Genomic DNA, 13,859 nt, shown 5'->3' with positions numbered 1-13,859 from the left:
CTGGGATTTTTTTTTAAATCATGTTTGATTCATTGTGCACATGCAAAATCTAAGAAGAATTTTGAATAAAGCTTTAGAATTATCCATGTTATGCATTTTTTATTCCAGGCTAGGAAACAGCAAGGAGCACATACAATATACGGACAAGGATGACATGGAACAGAACTGCTTTGTGCTTAGCTGTAAAGATGAATGCCATAAGCTACTGTATGTGTCATTGCTTATTGGGGGGCAAGACTAAAGAACTCCCATATTCTCAGTAATGTTAATGAGACTATAGTTCAGCTTGGGATGAGAGGAACTTAAGAAATGTGCATTTAAATCACTGAGCATTGTTACAGAGAAAGATGTACAAGACAGCAGCTCAGATTCAGTCCAACCGCTGAATCTATAATAAAACACAAGCTCTTCTGTGTGGAACAGGTGGAGATTATCTTCAGGCAAAAAAATGTTGAAATTGAGAAAAAGGACAAAAGTGTGCCTGCTTTAAATAAAGCCATGTAACACAAGAGTTAACTCTTAGATAGATCACAAAATTTACACCCACTACAGCCTACTGGCACCAGCATTCATATAATGTAATGGATTGACAAACAACTTTCAAACTCCAATTATAGAAAATTACAAACTCAGGACTAGAATCAAAAGGTCAGAATAAAAAACAATAGCAAGTATATAATGCTAAGGAATTTGCCTCAATTGCTGCAATTTTAGAGGCTTTCTGAAAATGTTGCCAAATAATTTCTCATGTGGCTCAACAGCACAAGTAACCAATTAGAGCTCAAGATTTCACATTTGAATGTGCATCTAAAAATAAACACAAAAGAAACAACCGCCAACCAAAAAAAACAAGGAATTCTGGCCACACCTAACATCAGCAGTATGCAGTTTTTGAGCAAATGCATACTAGGAGCGATGGGAAAGCTGCTAGCTCAGACTTCCTGGCCATGACTGGGGCAGGGTTAACCACCACAGAAGCAGGCCTCAACTCTCCACACACACTACTTCAATATTCTTGAAGAGCTTGTATGAAAGTAGAATTTTGTGCAAGTTCTGTCAAGTTAGTGTTGCATACCACTCAATGCTACTAGACATAAGTGGTCTCCTTGCGTACCACCCTGACCTGAAAATATTCTGTAAGCTTAAAGGTTTCAGCATTTGTATCAAAACCCATTTATTCAATGACACATACTGTTTTCATCATCATTTCAAACTGAACTCAATTTAAACCCATTTCATTAAATCACACAAAAACTGCTTTTGGTATGTTAAAGCATTACTGAGGTCAGCAGAATTAATTCACACTATCTGCAAAAAAAAAAGTCAAAACTTAATTCTCAGCAAGAATGAAAAAAAACAGCTGTTAAAACTGAGTATGCACTCTTTGCAAGCTTTCTAACTGACTTAGAGTTTAAGCAGGCCGTAGAAGTCCCCTCTTCAACTGGTGATTAATTTCAAAATACTAAATATGCTCCTAGTTAGCAAACACCAAATACAGGACTTCACATCCAGACAGGCTTTGGAGTGAAGCCAGACACTGATCATTTTATAACAAGCCCAATCAGCTTACAAACCAAGTGTAAACAGAGGGCTCTAAATAATTTCAAGACGGTACATAATGATTTGAGTAAACACTCCTATCACAAATTATGTTCATCAAGATCAAGAGGAAGCAGTTACTTGCTACTATGCAGAGAGCATAAATGGATTCCATTTACCAGGGCTTCAAACACCACCCCTGCTGTGGTTACACAAATCATTTTGACCATTTAAATATTTGCCTTGATTCCCCCTTCCCCAGCCTGTGCAGGTATTATCATTAAATTTTAGCTAGCGACCTACCCAAAGCAGTAAAAGTTGCACAGTGCACAAGCACTAAGAAAGCATCCTCTCGGACAAGTACTTCAACTGGTATTTTGGGTATGTTACCACAGAAAAACTACTTTGCGCCAGTTACTCTTTCAAATATTTCAAAGCAACTCAATGTAAACACCAAGGTTAAAAAGCCAATAACTGTAGCCCATGCGGAGTTTGCTCATTCTTCCTGCAAGCACATGGGCTTCCACCCAGATCAGATCAAGAGTGTGTGGGTTAACAAGTTAGTTGACCATTGTGAATTACCTCTAGGTTAGGGCCTCCCAACCTGAGGAACACACCCCCTTACTTAATGGTAGGGGGGCATGGCACAAAAAAGGTTGAGAATCCCTGTTTTGAGAGGAAGTAGAGTAGTAGATTGTGTAGGGAAATGGAGAAGAGGGATTAACGAAGGATTAGTGACAGTGCATGGTTAAAGCACCTATTTCCATGCAATATCTCTCCATCACTCAAAACTAAAACCTGTGCACTGAAAAGCTCCAAAATTTTTCAGCAAATCCAAGGTCAAGCAGGATGTGAGCATAGGGAAAGTAGATATAATGTTTCTGGGACAAAACAAGACCAGATGTTTGACAGTAAGTCATTTACCAGAAACACGGCTGCAGCTAAACAGTTTGAATTAAATTGGTTCCAGCAGAAAACGAATGAACACAGACCTCAATGCCTTCATTAACTGCTCCATTTATATGCGTCCTTTCTGTTCTGCTAATTAATCAGATTAGACAATTTGAGTTTAAATATGGCACACCAAACAAACAGCAGTGCCTCAGGACTACAGAAGTTTCTTGAACCTACAACCTGACAGGAGCAACTGGTATCAATTCAACCAAATTTACGAGTACAGGACTGTGGTCTTAATGCAGGCAAATGGGAACGTGGATTAATAATAGGGTCAGTGTGAAAACAATGGGCCAGAGAGTCTGTATGTGCTAAACAAACTCCAATTAATTAAAAAAAGCACTGATGTTCATGGAAATCTGAAACATTCCAAAATTTGAGATTGATGGGCAACAGAGTGGTAATTGGAGACAAGACATCAATGACAGTATAATTGAATTAGAAATCTTGTAATATAAATGATCTATTGTGCCTTGTCTCCAGCCTTATTCCACTTTCAAACACTTCATCTGTAAACCTGCAGGTCACATCTCTGCTTCTTGAGGTTACACTGAGCGGAAACTCAGAAGGATGAGCCAAACAAATCAGAGGACGAGTACAGTATCATGCAACCCACAACCTTCTGCACTCCCCAAGCAATTCTACCACTCCATCACACATTAAAATCAATTTATCCCACCAACCACATCTCGGGAGCCTGATGGAATGCTGTCCATTGCCTGGATTAATGCAGCTCCAAAAACCCGACACTGTCCTGAACAATGTAGCCCACTTGTTTGGCATGCGAAACATTCATTACTTACATGGTCAGAGCACTGTACTAGGAATGTCCGCAATCTGTAAAATGTACTAGTTATCCATGCAGGCACCTCTAACATTACCCAAACTCACATGCCTACCACCAAGGTGAAGGGCTGTAGGCATGAATGAAAACATTTGCAGGTTCCATCACACCAAGCTGCCTTGGAAATGTATTCATTTTTTGCCAAGACTAAATCTTAGAACCACCTCCCAGAGCATCATGAGAGCACCTTCAGCAGATGAATCCCAGATGTTCGAGCTCAATTAATTACAAAGCGCAATTATGGATGGACAATCAGCACTAGTCCTGCTAGTGTTACCCAAATCCCACAATCAAAAAGTAAACATACAAACCATTCAAATTAATTCAAGAACTAGAACCCCTCCAAATGATTTTTTTTCCAGAACATCTCTAATCTTTGGACCATTACTTTACATCTACGTGACCAGGCTCTGACTTCTCCACCAAGTTGAATAGATCTACCCAACATCTTAGTTAAGCCTCCCCTTAGCATCTGTATTACAATGGATAATGTCAGAAGTGGATGTGGATGAATAATCCTGCTCCCAGCACAACGAGCCGGTGCAATTTCACTCACAGTACTGCACATCATTGTGTGGCTCTTCATGCTTACCAGACACCTCCATTCCAAGAAATAAGAATAAATGAAACCTCATTTTTCCCCCATCCATACTTTGAAGAATAGAAGCCAAATTTGGGGCCTGAATAAACCCATAAAAGTAATCCATTTAATTACTTTGTAAACTTAAATAAAATAGTTGAAACAAAATTCTTCTCATCAGTTCATAGAGAACTATGTAAATAGTTGCTGTTGGATTCCGCTTCTCACACAACAGCATGAAAATGACAAGCTCCAAACAAAATCAGATAGTCAGAACCACATACAAGCCAAAGCTAAACTTTAGCTATGCACCATTTAGAAATCCACACAGAAAAATTGCCTAACCATCCATGATACATGGACTAGGGCGGATTCAGGAATTTGGAATTTTTTTTTAAAAATCACACATACAAATTGAACTTCATTAAAGTCAAGAAATGCTGTAAAAACATAACAGAAGAGTTATCTAGTAAACTGGCTAACAATTCGGGTACAGGCTTTTTTGTGAAAGCATCTTTTGGATTCCAAAATTCCATTAGGTTGCCATGAACAATGATTTTTTTCTGGCTCCATTTAAGAGTCATTTTAAAATATTAGACAACTCACTGCTAGGATGCATATCAGTTAAATTCAGGCACGCACAATTATCCACTCAATTAAAATCATAACATATTCCAAAACAAATCAACACCAGCCTCTTATTTTTTCACTGAATGAAAGCATTCCCTCCAGGCAGAATGGCACATTTAAGTGGGCTCTATTATAGCTTACTTCCTCCCTCCCTTGCGGTGGCCTCAGTCAAATTGCTTCCATATCAACTGCTGTGCAAGCCCTGGTAGGAACGCCTCCAGTGATGAAACACAACAAGCATACAAACAGAGAATTTCCAGAGGTGAAACAGCCAACAAACATTTCAGAAGATAAAGTTCAAAGACGCAGATCACCAAAGGAAAATAATTATGTTGTAAACATACACATCCCTAATCTACATTCCAGAAGAAAACATTGGAAAAACTCCTGTAATAACGCGGGGCTGCATATGCCTGTTACATGACATCCAATGTTGTTTGGACAATCTACCTAGGACTATGTTGGTTGCCCCGAATATTTCTTTCTCCCCACTCCCCCCCCCCCAAACCTAAAGACATTAGTAGACACTACTACAATCGGCTGATGTAAATTACTCCAAAAGCTGAGTGATAGGAGAACCAGGGTGGAACCGATGGCAAAGCAAGAGAACAGATTACATGGGAATAGGACTGCTGGAATAAAACTCACATTACAAAGATGAACTCTGGTCAATCTAGTTCGTTAGGAACCTTGCGCTCCATTCGTCTACCTGCCATTTCTATGTAACTCTACACCCTGCATTCCTCTGACCCACCCTCCTTTCTTTATTACCTCTGGATGGCATGCAAACACGTGTCCCACCCCCCGCCCCCCCCCACAATCTCCGTACGTGTGAAAATAACAGAGCAATTAGTATTTGTTATGAGAGCTACCATGGAACAGGTGAGCTAATGGATCGCCCCCAACCCCGAGCGCCAAGAAAACGAGTGACAAATGACCCCGGAGAGAAGACGAGCGGAGGGAGTAACTACCCCGCACAATGAGCGGCCGAGCTCACCTCCGACATCAGGTTCAGAATGGTCCTCGTCACTCGCACTGCTTGCTTATGCTGTAACTAAAGTCATTTTATGCTTTGCATTACACTGGCCGCAAAACAACAAATTTGGCGATACGCGGCTGTGATAATAGACCTGAATCCTGCAGGGAGATTGATAGTGCGCAGCTTTCTGAGCAATAACTCCTCTCGCGTCTTGACCGATAGGAGTGATACTCTGAAAGATCAATCACACCCCCACACACCCTGCTCACCCCACTCGGATAACATACCCCGCACACTCAGGGAAGGCAGCCAGCGGAGGAGAGAGGATGCAATCCGGCCAGTGACACCGTCCGAGCCTCACCCGATCACCGGGCCTCGCTCCGCCCGGCTGCGCTCCAACGACTCGCCTTTTTCAAACACCGCGCCGCTCCCGAAATCCTCCAATCGCGTCCACTTCCGGTGACCTCACTCCGGGGCATGCGCACTGCCGCGATGTGCCTTCCCGAAAGTGGGTGGTGGCGGCGACCGGAAGTCGCTCCTCTTATTTAAAAGGTTCCCAGCACCTGGAATCAGCAACAATTTGCATTTATATGCCGCAGTTTTAACTTTGTAAATATCCTAAATGCTTCGTAGAAGTGGATCATTCGGGCTGTTAAACTTAGAGTGTTACGGAGCTGGAACAGACCATTCGGGGTCTACTATGTCCGTGACAGATCTATAATGATGTAATTTTCCTGCATTGGACCCGCAGCCTTTTGTGCCCTAGTTTTTCAAATGCACTTATTAAATATTTTTAATGCTTTGAGTATGGTTGCCTTCACTCCCCTCAGACAGTATGTTGTAAATTTCAAACACTGACTCTGAATCTCCTCCTACTTCTTACCTCAAATCAATGCTCTCTGATCATAATTAGAAACTTTTACCTGTAGCAAATTTGTTTACTCTATCCATGTCCCTCTTAGTTTTTTTATACCAGTCTCTCTTCATATCTGACTAGCTGCAAATGAGGCAACACCCTGGGGAGTCTCCAGTGTACTCACAGTATTCCTACAGTCTGACAACCAGATTTGAGCTCTCTGCCTTTTCCCCTTATCTCCAAATATAAAACTTCTATCGTTTCTAACTTACTAAGATCATCAGTCTGGTATGTTAACTGTTTCTATCCTCGCTGTATTTCTCTGATAGATAATGAAATACTTTGTTTTGCATGGCGTCCATACAGTTGGTACGTGTCCTCCATTGTTTTTCTAGCACTTTCTATCTTGATGACAGTATAAAGAATTAAAAGAGCGTTAGAATCCTAAACTGATTTGAGTTAGGCTTTTTATCAATCCTGTCTGGAAATAGAGAAATTGTGTGTGTTTTCTCATTATTAGTAATTAAAATCTATTGACTCAGAATTTTAAAACAGTTTAGAATGAACAACAATAACATACTTTTGAAACAAAGACAAAAAGATTCTTCAGAGATTTGTGCTCATGACAGACTATTCCAAAAATAAATACTTGTGTGGTGAACTACATATACCTGTCTGGACACGCCCCCTGATGACTGCTCCTGTGGCTCCTCCCACAGACCCCTGTATAAAGGTGATGGAGGTCTGAGCCCGGCCTCTCAGTCGCCAGGATGTAGTATGGTGGTCACTCACTGCTCGTTCCTTCTTCCAGTCAATAAAAGCCGATACCTCGCTTTTACGTCTCAGAGTGAGTTATTGATGGTGCATCAACTTGTGCCTTAAATTGTTAGACCCTTTTGTTCAGTAACAACACCTCTTCACTGACAATCAACACAGGCACACCTAAAGGATGCGTGCTTAACCCACTGCTCTCCTAACTCTACACTCATTTCTGTGGCTCGGCACAGCTTAAGTGCTCTCTATAAATTCCTCTGTTATGTCACCACTGTTGGCAGAATCTCAAATGATGACAAGAGTGAGTTAGGTCAGCTAGTGAGTGGTGTCACAACAAATTGCACCCATTGTCAGCAAGACCAAAGAATTGATTGTGAACTTCAGGAAGGGGAAGTGTAGAGCACACACCAGTTCTCAGTGAGGGGTCAGCAGTGCAAGGGATGCGCAGGTTCATGTTTCTGGGTGTCAACGTCTCAGAGGATCCATCCCGAGCCCAACAAACCGATGCAATCACTAAGATGGCACACCAGAGGTTCTACTTCAATAGGACTTTCAGAAGAGTTGGTATGTCACCGAACAGCAAATTTCTGCAGATGTACAGTGACTGGTCTCTGACTGGTTGCTTCATCACCTAGAATGGAGATGAAATGCACTGGCTCAAGAGGGCTATAGACACAGCCAGCTCCATCACAGTTACAACCACCATCAGAACACGTTCAAAAGGTGTCGGCATCCATCATTCAGAACCACCACCATCTGGGACATGGCCTTCTTCTCATTACTACCATTGGGGAAGATATACAGAAGCCTGAAAGTCCACACTCAATGTTTTAGGAACAGCTTCGTTCCCTCAGCCATTAATTATCTGAATGATCCATGAAAACTACTTCACTATTCCACTTTTGCACTGTTTTATTGTAACTTATAGGAATTTTTTAAATCCTGCTCTGTACTGCTACCACAAAACAACGAATTTCATGACATGTCAATGATAATAAACTGGATTCTGATTCTTGAACATTTAACTCTTTGGGCTTTTCTGTAGTTGAGAACAACTAATGGATGATCACTTCAAATTGAAACAGGAAATTCTAGAGATATTCAGTTGGGCAGGTAGCCCTGAGAAGACAGGAAGGGTTAATGACTGCGCATTCTTACATTGCTTTGAGACACAGACAGAAAGCTCTAGGAACTCAGTGGCAGCATCTGTGGCACGAAACGAACATCTCAGACTGTTCCTCCAGCTCTCTGTGTATTGTTTCAGATCCCAACACCTGCAGCGTCTTGTGTTTCCATTGTTTCAAGTCAGAGCAATTAGAACAGCACAAAACCATTTGTTTTCACAAATCGCATCGTTTCAGGATGTTTATGAGGTGTCAAGTTTTTGAAGACAACATCTGTTCGAAAGTTTTGATCAGCTTTTTTTTTTGTTTTCTGGTTTCTCATCTGCCCATACTTGACTTAAATAGATCAATCATGAATATGCACTGTCTGTGTCACTGAAAGGCCAGAATAGTAACTACAGATGGTGAAATACATACGTTCATCAAACCTTATCCCAACAAGTTCTATAAATTTCTGAAGAAAAGTACTCAATAAAATAAAACCCTGCCAAAGGGTCTCGGCCCAAAACATTGAGTGTACTCTTCTCCATAGATGCTGCCTGGCCTGCTGAGTTCCTCCAGCATTTTGTGTGCATTGCTCGGTTTCAGAATCAGGTTTATTATCACAGGCATGTGTCGTGAAATTTGTTAACTTAGCATCAGCAGTTCAATGCAACACATAATATAGAAGAAAAATAAATAAATTGCAGTACAATATATTGAATTGATTAAAAATCGTGCAAAAACAGAAATAATATATATTTTAAAAGTGAGGTAGTGTTCACAGGTTCAATGCCCATTTAGGAATCAGATGGCAGAGGGTAAGAAGCTGTTCCTGAATCGCTGAGTGTGTGCCTTCAGGCTTCTGTACCTCTATCCTGATGGTAACAGTGAGAAAAGGGCATGCCCTGGGTGCTGGAGGTCCTTAATAATGGACATTGTCTTTCTGAAACACTGCTCCCTGAAGAACCATAGAACATTACAGCACAGAAACAGGCCTTTTGGCCCTTCTTGGCTGTGCCGAACCATTTTTCTGCCTAGTTGATGCATCATCAATAACTCTCCGAGATATAGGCTTTTATTGGCTGGAAGAAAGAACAAGCAGCAATTGACCACCACCCTGCATCCTGGAGACTGAGACCGGGGCGGAGTCCCCAATCGCCTTTATACCGGGATCCGCGGGAGGAGCCACGGTCAGTGGGAGGAGCCACAGGAGCAGTCAGCGGGGGGGGGGGGGGGGGCGTGTCCAGACAGGTATATGTAGTTCATCACACTAGTCCCACTGACCTGCACCTGGGCCATTTCCTTCCAAACCCCTCTCATCCATATACCTGTCCAAGTTTTTCTTAAATGTCAAAAGTGAGCCTGCATTCACCACTTCATCTGGCAGCTCATTCCACACTCTCACTACTCTCTGCGTGAAGAAGCCCTCCCTAATGTTCCCTTTAAACTTTCCCCCCTTCACCCTTAACCCATGACCTCTGGTTTTTTTCTCCCCTGACCTCAGTGGAAAAGCCTGCTTGCATTCACTCTATCTATACCCATCATAATTTTATACACCTCTATCAAATCACCCCTCATTCTCCTAAGCTCCAGGGAATAAAGTCCTAACCTATTCAACCTTTCTCTGTAACTCAGTTTTTCAAGTCCCGGCAACATCCTTGTAAACCTTCTCTGCACTCTTTCAACCTTATTAATATCCTTCCTGTAATTAGGTGACCAAAACTGCACACAATACTCCAAATTCGGTCTCACCAATGTCTTATACAACCTCACCATTACATTCCAACTCTTATACTCAATACTTTGATTTATAAAGGCCAATGTACCAAAAGCTCTCTTTACAACCCTATCTACTTGTGACACGACTTTTAGGGTATTATGTATCTGTACTCCCAGTTCACTCTGTTCTACTGCACTCCTCAGTGTCCTACCATTTACCTTGAATGTTCTACCTTGGTTTGGCCTTCCAAAGTGCAATACCTCACACTTGTCCGCATTAAACACCATCTGCCATTTTTCTGCCCATTCCTCCAACTGGTCCAAATCCCTCTGCAAACTTTGAAAACCTTCCTCACTGTCCACGACACCTCCAATCTTTGTACCATCAGCAAATTTGCTGATCCAATTTGCCACATTATCATCCAGATCATTGATATAGATGACAAATAACAATGGACCCAGCACTGACCCCTGTGGCACACCACTAGTCACAGGCCTCCACTCAGAGTAGCAATCCTCCACTACCACTCTCTGGCTTCTTCCATTGAGCCAATGTCTAATCCAATTTACTACCTCTCCATGTATACCTAGCGACTGAATCTTCCTAACTAACCTCCCATGCAGGACCTTGTCAAAGGCCTTACTGAAGTCCATGTATACAACATCCACTGCCTTCCCTTCATCCACTTTCCTGGTAACTTCCTCGAAAGACTCTAATAAATTGGTTAAACATGACCTACCACGCACAAAGCCATGCTGACTGTTTCTAATTAGTCCCTGTCTATCCAAATACTTGTAGATCCTATCTCTCAGTATTCCTTCCTATAATTTACCCACTACCGATGTCAAACTTATTGGCCTATAATTTCCCGGCTTACTTTTTGAGCCTTTTTTAAACAACAGAACAACATGAGCTATCCTCCAATCCTCCAGCACCTCATTCATAGATACCGACATTTTAAATATTTTTGCCAGGACCCCTGCAATTTCAACACTAGTCTCCCTCAAGGTCCGAGGGAATACCCTGTCAGGTCCTGGGGATTTATCTACTCTGATTTGCCTCAAGACAGCAAGCACTTCCTCCTCTTTAATCTGTATAAGTTCCATGATCTCCTTACTTGTTTGCCTTGTTTCCATAGACTCCATTCCAGTTTCCTTAGTAAATACAGATGCAAAAAACCCATTTAATATCTCTCCCATTTCTTTTGGTTCCATACATAGCCGACCACTCTGATCTTCAAGAGGACCAATTTTATTCCTTACTATCCTTTTGCTCTTAACATACCTGTAGAAGCTCTTAGGATTATCCTTCACCCTGACTGCCAAAGCAATCTCATGTCTTCTTTTAGCACTCATGATTTCTTTCTTAAGTATTTTCTTATTCTTTTTATACTCCTCAAACTTCTTATTTCCTCCCTGTTGCCTATACATGTTATACATCTCTCTCTTCTTCTTTATCAGAGTTCCAATATCCCTCGAGAACCAAGGTTCCTTATTCTTATTCACTTTGCCTTTAACCCTGACAGGAACATACAAACTCTGCACTCTCAGAATTTCTCCTTTGAAGGCCTCCCACTTACCAATCACATCCTTGCCAGAGAAAAACCTGTCCCAATCTACGCTTTTTAGATCCTTTCTCATTTCTTCAAATTTGGCCTTTTTCCAGTTTAGAACTTCAACCCAAGGACCAGATCTATCTTTATCCATGATCAAGTTGAAACTAATGGTATTATGATCACTGGAACCAAAGTGTTCCCCTACACACACTTCCGTCACCTGTCCTAACTCATTTCCTAATAGGAGATCTAATATTGCATCCTCCGTAGTTGGTACAACTAGGTACAAGATGTACAAGAGGTACAAGATGTCCTGGGTACTTTGTAGGCTAGTACCCAAGATGAAGCTGACTAGATTTACAACCCTCCATAGCTTCTTTTGGTCCTGTGCAGTAGCCCGCCCCCTCCCCCATACCAGACAGTGATGCAGCCTGTCAGAATGCTCTCCACAGTACATCTATAGAGGTTTTTGGTTGACATACCAAATCTCTTCAAACTCCTAATGAAATATAGTCACTGACTTGCCTTCTTTATAACTAGTTAGGTCCTCAGATCTTGACACCCAGGAACTTGAAATTGCTCACTCTCTTCATTTCTGATCACTCTATGAGGAGTGGTATGTGTTCTTTCGTCTTACCCTTCCTGAAGTCAGCAATCAGCTCTTCCAGCATCTACAGATTTTCTCTTGTCTGCAATAAATGTAATCACAAGGACTTCAAAATTAGAAACAGTAGGCCATTCAGCTTCTCATGTCTGCACTGATGCAATGCTTCTATTCCTGCACTCATCCCAAATTATTTGATTCCTTTAATATCTAAAAAGCTGTACATCTTTGTCTTACATAAACTAAGCAACAGGTTTCCTCTAAACCTTTACAATCTCCTTTCCCATTACTATTTTAAAAACACACTGCTTATGTATTTTCCCACCAACCAAAATGCTGCAAAATGATCTGAAGCGTCAGGTGAATCCTTAAACTGCACATAGAAACAATAAACAAGCAATCTATTTAATATCCAGAAAAAAATCATGTATAAATATGTTTCAGTTAAAAAAACCGCACTTTTTACGTTATTTCGATAGTATAAGAATATTGTTCGGGGAAAAGTTGACTACAGCACCTTTTGTGATATTTCGATAGCAAAAGAAAACAGTTGTGGAAGAAAACATTGGAGAATGCGGGCATCGATCCCGCTACCTCTCGCATGCTAAGCGAGCGCTCTACCATTTGAGCTAATTCCCCGGTCGGGACGATTGATTCCGTCACGTCCTTTGGAAGAGCGTCATCCAATTTCAATTCAAGTGAGCATGGTGTTTTCTGAAGGTCATTTTGATGGGCTTTTCGGTACAGCCACAAACCAGGATGGTTGGCGTCGGGCAGCAGAAGGTGGAGTCGCTTAGACCAGGGACGGAGACGAGTGAATACTGTATCATACTCCCAGCGCACACTGTGTGTGCACACCCACTTCCTTTCTGGTTTAGGTGACCGATGTATGTGATAAATGAATTTTATACCCAACCCTTGCACAAGTCACCAACGTTCACTAAAAATATAACCATATTTACATAGGACAGGATGTACATTTCTGTCTGCCCCAAAAGAACGGCATTCAATAAATCCGCAATGAGAAAAACAGTGAACCTAGGTAATTTCTAAAGTACATGTTCAGCACAGCATTGTGGGCCGAAGGGCCTGTGTTGTGCTGTAGGTTTTCTATGTTCGAAGTATAATGAAACGCAGAATGATGAACTTTTTTAAAAAAAACTGCAGATACTGCAAATCTGAAATACAACTATAAAATGTCGGAATCTCTTAGTACCCGTAGAAAAGAGAAAATCTGTAGATGCTGGAAACCCGATCATCACACACAAATTACTGCAGAAACTCAGCAGGCCAGGCAACATCTATGGAAAAAGTACAGTCGAAGTTTCGGGCCGAAACGTCGACTGTATTTTTTTCCCAATAGATGCTGCAGTATCCGTAGAAAGGATGTTTTATTTTTGGCTGGGATCTTTGGTCACAACCAGAAATATGCATTTTGTCCATAGAAACTTATGAGGTTGGATGTTTGCAGTAAACTCGCCGCCGTTCAGTATCAAAAATCGGATTTCACGCGGCGTTTCCCTTTGGAATTACTACGTGATAACAACTGTCTCGCCGATGTGACTCTCTCTGTAGGAACGTGCAATCTATCCTATTCTCTAGATCGCTTTGTCTGGTCCTGCATTTCCCCCCTCTCTCAGTATCGGTGCAATGCCAGAGATTTGTGGCAGTGGCTTCGAATTTTATTATGGCAGCTCGGGAGTTCATAAACCATGGAA

The 13,859-nt window shown here is 41.6% G+C and overlaps 1 protein-coding gene and 1 non-coding gene across 5 annotated transcripts in view; both read right to left on the bottom strand.

Moving 5' to 3' along the window:
- The window catches only part of kif20a (kinesin family member 20A), a 38,907-nt gene extending 32,970 nt beyond the window's left edge, over window positions 1–5,937 (bottom strand). For 2 of the 4 annotated variants that reach the window (XM_073067821.1, XM_073067824.1), the window contains exon 1: window positions 5,814–5,937. The gene's annotated coding sequence lies outside the window, so the exon portion shown is untranslated. Of the gene's footprint in view, window positions 1–5,195; window positions 5,275–5,544; window positions 5,644–5,813 lie in introns of those variants that run through there. The other 2 variants (XM_073067823.1, XM_073067822.1) reach the window with 2 other exon arrangements.
- Window positions 5,938–12,707: 6,770 nt separating this feature from the next.
- On the bottom strand, window positions 12,708–12,780 carry trnaa-agc (transfer RNA alanine (anticodon AGC)). The gene has a single exon. It is a non-coding gene; the product is annotated as a tRNA-Ala (tRNA).
- Window positions 12,781–13,859: the final 1,079 nt, after the last annotated feature.

The sequence above is a fragment of the Hemitrygon akajei genome, chromosome 15 (assembly GCF_048418815.1).
Source record: "Hemitrygon akajei chromosome 15, sHemAka1.3, whole genome shotgun sequence".
NCBI classification, from domain to species: Eukaryota; Metazoa; Chordata; class Chondrichthyes; order Myliobatiformes; family Dasyatidae; genus Hemitrygon; species Hemitrygon akajei.
This window is presented reverse-complemented; position numbering and strand designations above follow the sequence as displayed.